At 43.3% G+C, this 13,100-nt stretch overlaps 1 protein-coding gene across 1 annotated transcript in view; it reads right to left on the bottom strand.

Moving 5' to 3' along the window:
* Positions 1 to 12,753, bottom strand: part of LOC308284185 (uncharacterized protein) — a gene marked incomplete at its 3' end in the record, with an annotated part of 97,317 nt that extends 84,564 nt beyond the window's left edge. Inside the window, exon 1 of the mRNA XM_080724736.1 lies at positions 12,664 to 12,753. The remainder of the gene's footprint in view (positions 1 to 12,663) is intronic.
* Positions 12,754 to 13,100: the final 347 nt, after the last annotated feature.

Raw genomic sequence — 13,100 nt, 5'->3', positions numbered from 1 at the left:
ACACGGGGTGGATATTGGCAAGAATCTTGCGATGCAATACATATCACGATACTTGGGTTACGATGCATATTGCGAATATTAGGAATCTTTACAAAACGATACTATTGCCATACTATCGCGATATGTCAGCTTTAAAAGCTGAAGGCGCTGCTCCAATGTTGTTGTTTTCGTCGTTCGCAGCCATTTTCTCGAGAGACCTCCACTCACTGAACCCTGGGAGGGGGAAGTAGCTACTACAGTACAGCGACATCTAGAGGCAGCGGAGTGTCAGGACCGGACTTCTTCTATTGGTTCCTATGCATGGGAACATATTTCATTTTCCTCAAAGTATCGCGATACTACGGCCTGAAGTATCGATACAGTATTTGCAAATAAACTATCGCGATGTATTGCCATATCGATTATATTGCCCACCCCTAACACACACACACACACACACACACACACACACACACACACACACACACACACACACACACACACACACACACACACACACACACACACACACACACACACACACACACACACACACACGCACACACACACACAAAATAAATTGCGATTTACGATATTGCAATAATCAAAATCCATTATCCTGGGGCGGAACATTTGTCCAAAAAATAGCAGATCTACAAGCAGTTCTAACCAAAATGGCTATTATCTCAACGTTTTCCTCGCAACATAAATCACTAAAATATTGTCACTGTTGGGCAGAAACCTCATCTCCTCATGTCTTTTGCCCTGCTTCATCATACAAGACCGTCGCACAAAACTAGTGAAAACAGCAGATCTACAAGCACACAACGCCTCGCGATGCGAGGCGTTGTGTGCTTGTAGATCTGCTGTTTTCACTAGTTTAGTACATTTTATAGATGATAAATACAAAACGAACGGTTTTGGACATACAAGGTTTCACCTGACAACGGCGTTATGCTATAAATATAAGGTGCTGGGAGTGATAATTATAATGTAGGGGTGCCTCGGATTAAAAAAAAATATATGTATATACTGTATGGGGTGCCCTGAGACAAACAAGTTTGGGAACCCCTGACTTAGAGAGAGACATAGTGACAGAGAGAGAGAGAGAGAGAGACAGAGACAGAGAGAGAGAGATAGAGGGACTCGTACCCAAAGATTGATGAGGGCTGTTTGGCGTGCGGCTTGTGTGTGCATGTGTGGAGAGTACATATACATGCACGCATGCCTGTGTGCGTGTCATGCGTGCAGCCATCCATGCGTGTGGCGTGCGCCTTTAAGAGGGGGATGGGGGCGGGGGGGACAGTCAGTCACCGGGCACGGAGCCAGAGAATGCCAGCGCTGCAAGACAAACAAGAAGCACGCCGAGCCCCCCGGGGAGGCGGGGGGGGAGAAGGAACGCTCTGCTAGCTACAGTATTTTAGCTATAGCAACCACAGCAGCAGCAGCTCCACCAGCTAGAATGTGTGCGCCCCCAGCCCCACCGCTCCCATACCCCTCAACCCCCATATCGATACAGGGACAAAAAAAAAAAAAAAAACGTTTCATCTTCAACGTTTTCAGGCCAATGACCCCTTAGTTGAGAGTATTTTGGATTCATGTCCATTTGAGTTTTCAGATATTAACCACTTGAGCCGTCATTACCTAATAAACTTGACCTTTCACTCTGTACTTAGTCTGCTCTTTTCCCCCCTCTACACCAAACCTCTTTGCCGAAAATAGCCGATCTACAGGCTCACAACGCCTCGCAGCGCAAGACATGTTACCATGGCGGCGGCGGTATCAGTGATAGTGTTTATGCCCATATATGGTGCTCCGTGTCCTATGTCCATATTATGTTGTTCCATGTCCAGGCCAGAAGGCCTATGTGACGTCAGTACTATGATGTCAGAGTACTGTAGACAGACGGTGAACAGACAGACGGCAGACAGACAAGACATTCCGTAAATGTACCACTTGAACCACACACAGATCCATCAAAAAAATAGAATATTGTGTGAAAAAGCATTGCAGATGCCATAGCACCCGAAAATCATCACTGACTTCGGAAACTTCCCACTGGACTTCCAGTAACTCTGACTTCAGAAGGTTGACATTTCTCTATTCACTCCCTATTCGGGAGATAAGCGACCGTCACGTCGCATACACAAACTTTAGAAGGCAATCGTAGCCAATCAGGAGGGAATATGGGAAATGGGAAAGATCCATGTTGATGACATGACTTTAGAGACACTGTGTACCGCTTTGCGTGATTTTAGGCCAAAATCTGTCCAAAATGTGTTTGAAAAAAAGCGGCCTGATGGTGGCGCTAAATGGGACCATGTTGATGAAATGACTAGACATACTGAACAACACTACAACAATTACTAGGGCAGTGGTGCTGACAGATTGAGAGATTACTCTCTCAGTGGCTGACTACAATCTATAAAGGCACAAAAAGACAAATATTAGAAAGTGTGCGTGTGCGTGTGCGTGCGTGCGTGCGTGCGTGTGTGTGTAGGGCATTCACGAATAGTGATTTTTAGTATTCGAATTATTCAACCTCAAAGTATTCGAATAGGCGAATATTCGACAGGACTGGCCAAACTGTCAAATATTAAGTACAAGAGGCGAACATTGTGAAAATAGCCGATCTACATGCTCACAACGCCTCCAGCTATTTTTTAAATATTTATCTGCGGAACCGAGTCACATTAAATGTAATAAATGTAATACCTACAGTGCTTGTCAGGGTGGGGGTCCCCAGTTCAAATATGTTTATTTTGGGGGTCACAGCCTAAACATTTTTGAGAACCCCTGGTATAAAGCATACAAAAATTCATCCACCAGGAGCATTGACAACTCATTCTCATGACTTCCTATCTAGCCAAGCTTTATAAACTATATTTTTTTTAAAGAGAAAACAATTAAAAAAAAGCTAATATTCGACTTCGGTGAACAATGTCGAATAGTGACTTTGATATTCGAATATTTGGTGAATGCCCTAGTGTGGGGTGCCCAAAAGGTAGATCGTGATCTACCAGTAGATCACCAAGGGTGTGCAGGTAGACCTTATAACAACAAGCCTCTAAAAATATATAATTAAAATATAAAAAGATTATGTCAATATGACATCAAGATGGGCCTGTCAGCTCCCTTCATGGCTTCTAAAGTAGGCAAACCTTCAATGCAATACTTTGTTCAAGAGTCAGTAGCATTGCAAAGAACTTCAAAACCTAGCACTTCCATACAGAATGGGATGAAGACATTTCCCCCAGTATTTCCCATTTTTTTCCCCCTTACAGTAAGTGTGTTTGTCTAAAATGCCAGTGCTGCTATTCCAAAGCCCCCCTCAGGCCCTCAGCTAAAACATTTTGGATGGGTAGATCATGTCGAGCTAGTCATTTTTAAAGTAGATCTCACGTAAAAAAAAGTGTGGGCACCCCTGCCCTAGTGTGTTGAGATTTGTGCTTTTTCCCCCCTTCTTTTCTTTTCCATCTGTGTGCAGGAGGCAGGAGGAAACTGTGAGGTCTTACAGATCGCTGAGGTAAGCATATCTGACAAAGTCCTTGAGTTCCACAAAGAGGATTTCACACCGTAAAGCACCTGAGGCTGTTCTCAGTGATGAGGTCATCGCTAAAGCTCTCTGACCCAGGCCAGTGACAGTCTCTCTCTCTCTCTCTCTCTCTCTCTCTCTCTCTCTCTCTCTCTCTCTCTCTCTCTCTCTCTCTCTCTCTCTCTCTCTCTCTCTCTCTCTCTCTCGACTCTCTCTCTCTCTCTCTCTCTCTCTCTCTCTCTCTCTCTCTCTCTCGACATCAAAGGGAGCCCCTGCCCTTTTATCTGTCTGTAAAAAAAACTGCCCTTTCCAGACCATAAATGCATTTTTTTATTTTTTATTTTTAGACACAAAACTAACAGACTTGGACCTACACACAAGACAAAAGACATACAGGAAATCATACATACAAATAATAATAATAAGACAAATAACGGGGGAGGGAGAACAAAATATATACATATCAAGTGGTAAGAGGCTTCAAGAACAGAAAAAGAGAAGGGGGGCACAAGGAACTCTCGCCCGTGTCTCACCGCCCCCATGGGAAGAGAAAGAAAACTTCTATTATCCTCTACCCCCATCTGAACAGTGCGACACGGGCCAGAATCCTGCAGCGCCTTATCTATACGTGTGCGTACATGGTGGTGGGATGTCGATCATATTATCATAACCAGACTTACATACAGTAAGGATCATAGGCCTATACCTAAATCAGTTGCCCCCTTCTAGAAAATCTAAGAAGGGGGACCATACTTCGAGAAATACCTCTGCCTTATGTCTTGCATTTCATACTTAAAGGAGCTATAGTCAACTTTTTCATTGTAGGTGTACATCCTAGTCTACAGACTAGGATGTAAACAAAGTACGGGCCCTGTAAATGTAAACAAAGGGCCAAAATGATTATTTTATCATTATTTTACGCTTTTTGTGGTCATTTTTTAATTGAAACACATATATGAAGCTTATTTTTTTATAAAATATTTTCGAAACATTATTTTTATTTTAGCATCCGTTTTTCAAGAAAAAGTTGACTATAGCTCCTTTAAGCCTCTCCAGGGGTAACAAAGACATTATGCACTTTTACTATGGTGAAAGAAATGCAAATGCCCTCTTTCCATACCTGAAGGCAGCATTGTCAAAACTCTCCTGAACTTGAACGCAGCATCTTATGTTGAAAGAATTGAATCTCTCTGTGTAGAAATTCAAATCCATGCCATTAAGCTGCATCTCCAGTATTGACTTGGTTATGCTTAGTTCAGTGTGGTTTCACACAATGAAAATAGCCTGACCTCCAAGCTCACAAGTATTTTCGGTGCTTCCACCAAAAGGCCCTTTTGGAAATGCCAGCCCCTGCCTCTCTAACATTCTCTGCACGTCCCTGCTCTGTCTCCCTCCCTCTCTCTCCCACTCTCTCCCCCTCTCTCTCTGACAGATCTACATGCTCACAACGCCTTGTGAGCATGTAGATCGGCTATTTTCACAATTTCTGCCTCTAATATTTGACAATTTCGCCAATGTAAAATGTTTCATTTTAGAGGTCTTAAGAGGTTTTAGAAGTTTAAAAAAGGTCTTAAAAGTCCTTAAATTCTCACTTTAGAAATGTGCAGATACCCCATAAGCTTAAACTGTGTGTTGGTTTGTTTGACCTGGGGGTCCCGACCCACAGCAATAGATGACAGAATGCCCCCCCCCCCCCCCCCCCCCCCCCAACAAATGTCCTATTAGTCCCTCTCATCCTTTCCAATACAAGACCCTCTCATCTTCGTGAAACAAAACACTGAGCACTTTGGGGAGAGTAATGGCACATGTGCGTAACGGGAAAATGAAGCTGCCCATCTCCCTCGATCTGGACTTTTATTGCTGGAATTGTTGCCATTATAACGTTTTTTTTTTTTTCTCCAGCAAAAAAGGGAAAAGTAATAATAATAACGACAGGAGTTGGACACAGAATAAGAGTGGAATGGTAAGATGTTGGTTCTCAAAGTGGTGTCCAGCTGGGACCCCCAGTGGTCCTTATTGGGGGTTTCCAGTGTATATGAATTTGAGGTTCTTTGGCACAAAAGAACCCGTTTAAAAAAGTGTTAAGGCAACTACTGTCGTAAGAGAAGTGCCTACTGTTGGTGTTAACCTCTTGAGCCCCATGTTGACCTCTGAACAGCTGTCAATAAATGTCATTGTCAATAAATCAATAGAGACCAAATCAAACTAGAATTTTGTTGATTATTGCCACGGTGGGCCTACAGCATATATAATCAGCTGCCATTGTATTTTTCATCAATACATTACTCATATTACATTATTATTACACCGTATTGTTACTAATATTACGGCACTACTCTCACAACAACATCTGTAGAGTTTACATAGTTTGGAATATATTCATACATTGTTGCCTATCATTTGATGACACCTTGGTGGACATTTTCGCAATTCACAATATATATGTTTTCAATGAGGTCTTGAGACTCATTCACTACTCAGAATGCAAATTTTCCATATGCAGAGGTCTTTTTCAGTCATCTTTTCCTGAGTAAGTGATCACAGCAGGACAATTATGGTGAGAGAAATTAGATCTTTTACACTGCATTCATGAATTGTCAGGGGTTAGCTGACATTTGGTGAGCCAAGTGTAGCCATGATCATCGTAGTTTTGTGTCCACAACTTTTCCAAATTGGGCACACATTTTAGGCGGATTTTCCCCCTGGACCACCCTGGGGCTTAAGAAGTTAATAAACCAAGACAGTTCTCCCTCATGAATGATGCCAAAACGACCAAATCAGCGGTTGAACATATCAACGCAGAACAGATGCAACTAGTGTTTGCTGTCAAGCTTGAGCTTTAGAAATACGTGCATCATCTCACCTGCACGACGACGTGAGACTTACATGTATACCGTCGCTGTCGGGCAGAAACCTCGTATCTCCAAGTTTCAAAAGTGTAAGTTTTTTCACAAAGTAAAGCCCTGCTTCATCATACAAGATCTACCGATCTACAAGCACACAACGCCTCGCGGTGCGAGGCGTTGTGTGCTTGTAGATCGGCTGTTTTCTCTAGTTTAAATCATTTTTAAAATGATAAATGCAAAACGAAGGGTTTTGGACATACAAGGTTTTCACCCGACAACGACGATATGCAAAAAGGTCTATCTATATGTTCTATATCTGTTACTGCTCTATTGCTGCACCACAGTGGCTCTCAGCTCAGGCCTTTTCACGTCAACGACCCCCACATTTTAGCCGCGGACCCCCAGGCATCGGGAATATATTTTGTCCCCACGGACCCCATACACGTTTCAAATATATAAAACAATAAGAGCTCTTGCGCGATACCGTAGTTAGTATACAATGAAGTATGGCACGCATGCACGAGCAAAAACAAACAAACATTGGAATGCGGTGATATGAGGTTTCCGCCTGACAGCGACAAACTAGTGTGAGCTGAGATGATTCGTTTAAGTTAGGAACACAGTTCTTATATGACGCGATATGAAAAAGGTCTATGGGAATTCAGAATGGGGGGGGGGGGGGGAACGCGAACCAGGTAGGATGTGTAAATGACGTTGCACTTCACTGATCTATTCCCAGGTAATTCCAGGTAAGTAGGCTATCCCATCACGCACGCACGCACTCACGCAGGCACGCGCATCGCGCGCACACACACACAAAAACAGACAGCCTAATTTCACACAGTCTGGCACAAATTCCCCCTCAACCTTGCAATCCTGCACTGTACAAAAAAAAAAAAAAAAGACAGGCATCCGGGGGACTGGAAGTGAATGTGAGGGGGAGCTATGACCTAACGCTGTATAGTAATCAGAGCATTAAGTGGCCTCTTTTTGTCATAAAGTCCCCACCGGTGAATAACACAGGCCCTTTCACAGGCCGCCAGCGCTGACAGGAGGGCCCCTGACCTATCCCCCACTCCCCCCCCCCCCCTACCCCCACCCCCTTCCAAATCCCCCCCATATACCCTCCCCAATCCGCTGCACGGGGTTAGAGACGATTTACAGACTTCCTCCAACAGGTTAGCGAAAACGGTGCCTATACCGTCTTCCTGCCTGTATCGTTGTCCTCCAGGGCAGTGGTTCTCAACCTGTGGGTCGGGACCCCCGGGGGGTTCTAAGTTCAAACATTAGCCAGATTGTAAAATAAATATAAGAAATAGGCAAACATTTTGAAAATAGCTGATCTACAAGCTCACAGCGCTCGAAAACATTGTATTGAGGACTCAAAGATTTTCTGGGGCGAGCAGTCCACACTGGTTGGTGACATGACTTTGGAGCATTTGGCGAGGCGTCCTAACCCCTTAGGCGACATGTCCACGCTAGTTGGCGAGGTGTCCTAGAAAATTGATTTGGCGAGATGGATTTATAGCGAGTCGACCTGTATTCTTATTGACTAGTTAACTTACATTTCAACCTGCTATGGATCCGAACATTAGTACCCTACGCTTTTCTAAATTGAGAAAACTACAACATTACGTCATTAGCCGCGGTGAAGAGCGCTTCACTGCAAACCCCATCACCTAAAAAAGTGAGGAGCTACTCACTTCCCCTAGTATGAATGAGCCTTAAAGGTGTAGTTCACCCCCAAAATGACTTTTTTGTGTTCCATTCCGAAGCCAATCATTTGAGGAGACTCTTTGTAGGCCCATTGATTCCGGATGGAGACCCAAAAGCAGTTGGGTCTCCATCCGGAATCAATGAGGGTACATTTATTATAATCAAATTATTTTCTTAGGAATGCAACAAAAACAAAAAACATATTATTTAATTCAAGTCTGCATGGGGTGAGTAATCAGTAGGAAAAAAGTCATTTGGGGGGTGAACTACTCCTTTAAGCTATGATGACACCACGGAGGAATGATATGGAGTAATATGATTATGAAAATGATGTAAAATGTTGACCCTGTGAATAATTGTGCATGTGACAAACTGCAAATAAAATTAAGTAAAAATAGAAATAACTGGTTTTGTTTTAGCTAAATGTAAGTTAACTAGTTGTGAAGTATAGCTAAATAGGCAGCAAGATCAGACAGACAGCTAGACAGACAGACAAACAGATCATTATTGATCCCTGGGGGGAAATCAGTGGCCGGTGTCACTGGTTTAACCATTTTAACGCCAGCATTTGTGTGGGGAAAGCTCTCGCTGAAAACAGCAGCTCGACAAGCTCACAACGTGTCACACGACAATTGATTGAGTGAAAACTCTAACAGTTTGCAAATAGTCCAGTGGCTAGGGCTGTCACGATATGACATTTTACATGACGATTAATTGTCACTCAAATAATTGGCGATTAACAATTTAATTGTGTTTTTGTCGTTGATAATTACATTTCTGTTTGGCTTTTACTGTAGGCTTTGAAGTTGTACATGGTAGATATGACACATAACCTAAATATACAAAGACATTACTGACATATTTGACAACTTACTACTTAAAAAATCACTTTGATAGTGGAAATAGCCGATCTACAAGCTCACAACGCGTCGCGATGCGACGCGTTGTGAGCTTGTAGATCTGCTATTTCCACTATTTCGGAAATTTTTCAGCATTCACGATTATGACGATTATGACAAAATAATTGCGATAATGTCAAATAATCACGATTAGACGATTATTATGTAATAATTGTGACAGCCCTATACCAGTGGCACGATTTTTACAATGATGCCAACACGATAACACAAAAAGCGGTATATGCATGCAAGTGAATGGCAAATTGAGTGGCAAAGTGAGTTTAACGTTGTCTATACGTCATTTAATGCAATTAGCTAGGACTTTTCTGTTTGGATGTACGGGCTGTCAAGGCAAGTCGTTTTTTGCCACTGAGCATAACTTCCGGGTAAGATGACGATGTCACGCGCATACCCTCTATTGTAGCTGCTTCGCGGAGTGAGCTTGTTAATCTGCTATTTCCAGTCGACCAGATCGAGACAGCGTCAGTCGTTGTCCTGGTAACACGCTAAGTAGACAGTGCTGCCGCTCAAAAATAAGTATTTAAACATTCCGAAGAGCTTCCTGATGGATAGATTACACTTGGAGCAAGAAGGGAGCACCTTATATTTTGCATTTGTGCGTTTTATTTATTTATTTATTTATGTATTAACATAGCCCAAAGAGGTGAGCCTGTTTGATCCCCTTACTGCTCCAAACATGCACAAAACAAACTTCCCTTCTTGCTCCAAAGTGTAATCTATCCATCAGGAAGCTCTTCGGAATGTTTAAATACATATCTTTGAGAGGTGGCACCGTCTCCTGAGCGTGTTACCAGGACGACGACTGATGCCGTCTCGAGTTAATCTGGTCTCAACTCTCGAGATAAACTATAACCCTGTTGTTTGTCATCAAGCCCACAATGACAGAAAACTGAAAATGCACTCGCATGGAGCCCTGAGGGATTCCGCTCAACAACCATTTAAATGGTTAAACAACACAGTGTCACGTTCCATATTACTAGTGCAGCCTCAGCAGCAGCCATGAGACTAATAGTCACTTCCAAACATTTCGTCAGGAACACGGGAAGGTCAATCACAGCCTGATCACTCTACCACAGGGGTCTTCAACAGGGGGTCCGGGACCCCTTCTAGGGGGTCCTCAGAGTTACTACAGGGGGTCCTCCAAATCTTTGAGTGATAGAAACATTTTTTTTATATATTTATAACCACTTGAACCCTAGTGTCCATATTCTGAGAACTTTAGCCAGAAATAGCAGATCTACAAGCTCTGAGAGCTTGTAGATCGGCTATTTTTGGCCAAGAGCTTTGGTGTAGAGGGGAAAAAGAGCAGACTAGAGTGAAAGGTCAAGTTTATTAAGTATTGACGGTTCAAGTGGTTAAATATCTGAAAACACAAACTGACATGAATCCAAAATACACTGACGATTTGGCTGTCAAACTGTGAAACTATATGGAATCTAGGTATTGGGGGTCCCTGCTTCATCTCTCTCTCAACTAAGGGGTCCTTGGCCTGAAGACCCCTGCATGCTCTACCATTCAAAACGAATAAAATGTACTAGGCTACTAATATTCCACAGCATGCAGATCAGAACTCTCACGCTCAACCAGAAGGACAGAGATTTCATCATCATGCACATGGTAGTAATAACAACAACAACAACACAAAGAAATAAACAAACTACAACATGCCAAGCTATAGCCTATACTATAGGCTTAATCACGTGTTTACTACCTTATAAAGGCTGCAATGAACGTCAAAGGTGATTGATTATACATCTGGGACTCATCATGTACAATAATAACAAACAAATAATAGTGATGCCATTAAAATAATGCAATCAAAGCAATAATGGCGTTAATGCATAATTGTTTTAAATTGCAATAGTGTGCACATTGCACACTATTTTGTTTTATTTATGTATTGTTTGCACATGGTGCCAAATCTGCACGACATTTGTAAATCCAAGCAATGCCCACTTCAGATCGCCATGTACCAGGCAGCATCTAACAACCATCTATCTGCATGTACAAGTCCTAGGACTACAGTAGTTAGTTAAGCAGCCGTCCACGCTCTACCAAAAGAATGCGTAGCCTATAGCCTATGTTTGTGCATAGACGACCACAAGTTGCTGGTAGAAATAACAGCCAAAGACAACATCAAATTAACTATTCCCACACAAAAAAAAGTCAGCAGCGCCACCCAAGCAATGGAAAGGCTTCCAAACAAGCGGCGACACAACACAGAAGGCATCGACGTCAAAGAAGTGGATACAGTGATTCCCAAGCTTCTTTTTTTTTAGCTCATGATGACCGAAAAGAGACATGTAAGAGACGTTTGCCCGGCCGGGGACCCAAGCTAATGAAAATAGCAGATCGCCGCGTTGTGAGCTTGTAGATCGGCTATTTTCACTACTATAAATATATTTGTTTTCTAATGCATGGCATTTCTTAGATTTTTCATCTATTTCTTAAAAGAATTAGCCTACGAAAATGATTGCATTTTTCTCTCTCTCTAAAAAAGTAGGAAACAAAAAATATGTAAGGGACCCATAAAAGATATGTCCGCGACCTAGCTCTGGTCCATCGCGTCACCTCCCGCATCGCTCCCGGTGACGCTCTGACAGACCCCTCGGGAAACGCATGGACTCGAGATTGTCGGCCCCTCCGAGCGCTCAATACTAGTCAAAATAAACAAAACCGTTTCGTTACTCACCAAACCAAAGGTAGTTTTGCGCTGTTGAAAGTCTATTCTCCGCGGTGGTGAACCCCTCAGCACCCCACCTACTCTGTAAAATACATTATTTTTGTCATGAAATAAAACGCACCCACCTCGAGCCACCTAGCGGCCACTGCAGATACAATGGTTCACAACCCGGAAATAAGCGGCGGTCGAGTTGGATGCACTTTATTTCATGCCAAAAATAGTGTATTTTGCAGAGTGGGTGGGGTGCTGAGGGGTTCACCACCGCGGAGAATAGACTTTCAACAGCGCAAAACGACCTTTGGTTTGGTGAGTAGTGAAACGGTTTTGTTTATTTTGACTAGTATTGAGCGCTCGGAGGGGCCGACAATCTCGAGTCCATGCGTTTCCCGAGGGGTCTGTCAGAGCGTCACCGGGAGCGATGCGGGAGGTGACGCGATGGACCAGAGCTATCCGCGACCCACACATGGGTCCCGACCCAGTGTTTGGGAACCAGTGGATTAAAAACACTAGGCTACTGCAGAAACATCCATTTTTGCATATCGTTAACGTACAGCCCCGTGTAACCTTATTGTATTATTATAAGGTCCAATCAAGCAAAGCTGAACAACAACAACAACAACAACAACAACAACAACAACAACAACAACAACTGAGGACGTGTGTGTGTGTGTGTGTGTGTGTGTGTGTGTGTGTGTGTGTGTGTGTGTGTGTGTGTGCGTGCGTGCATGCAATAGATAGTAAATGTCCGACTCCAGTCTCCTACCATAATAAAGTGTTCGGTGCAAGGCATGAAGCTCGCGTCTTTGCAGCCATACATTGAACAACTGTACAACAATATCAATGCGAATCGTACAGCCTACGAGTCCCGTCTGGTCCCGAACACCAACAATAGCTTCGCGTTTAATACGTTACATTTATTATGATGTCCCCGAGCAGCGGCGATACGCAGAATAAAGAGAGTATTTTGATATTAAATCTTCCTACCATAATAAAGTGTAGTTCAGTCAGTGGGCTCTGGTCTTTGCAGCCATTTTGTGTTCAAACTGTGTGTGTGTGTGTGTGTGTGTGTGTGTGTGTGAGCGGAGCAGCAGCTGCTGCTAGCAGGGGGGAGGGGCCAGCCCGCCGTCACGTGACACTCCATAACAAAACAAACTGGTCCCCATGACCCCGCCCCCCGCCGTTTCCATGACAACGGCAAGTCCCTCTCCTCTCCTCTCCTTTCCTCTACTCTCCTCTAGACTTCCTCTCCTAAAAAAGAGACACTTAAAGCCGGAGTAGTTCACCCCCAAAATGACTTTTTTCTTCTCTATTGATTACTCACACAATGGATTCAATATTGTTGTATTTGACGCATTCCTAAGAGAAATATTTGATTTAGTACATTTACCCCCATTGATTCCGGATGGGGACCCAAAATGCAC

This window comes from Nannobrachium achirus (genome assembly GCF_963921795.1).
Source record: "Nannobrachium achirus genome assembly, chromosome: 4".
In the NCBI taxonomy this organism is placed as follows: Eukaryota; Metazoa; Chordata; class Actinopteri; order Myctophiformes; family Myctophidae; genus Nannobrachium; species Nannobrachium achirus.
The sequence above is the reverse complement of the archived record's forward strand: the minus strand, read 5'-3'. Positions and strand labels throughout refer to the sequence as shown.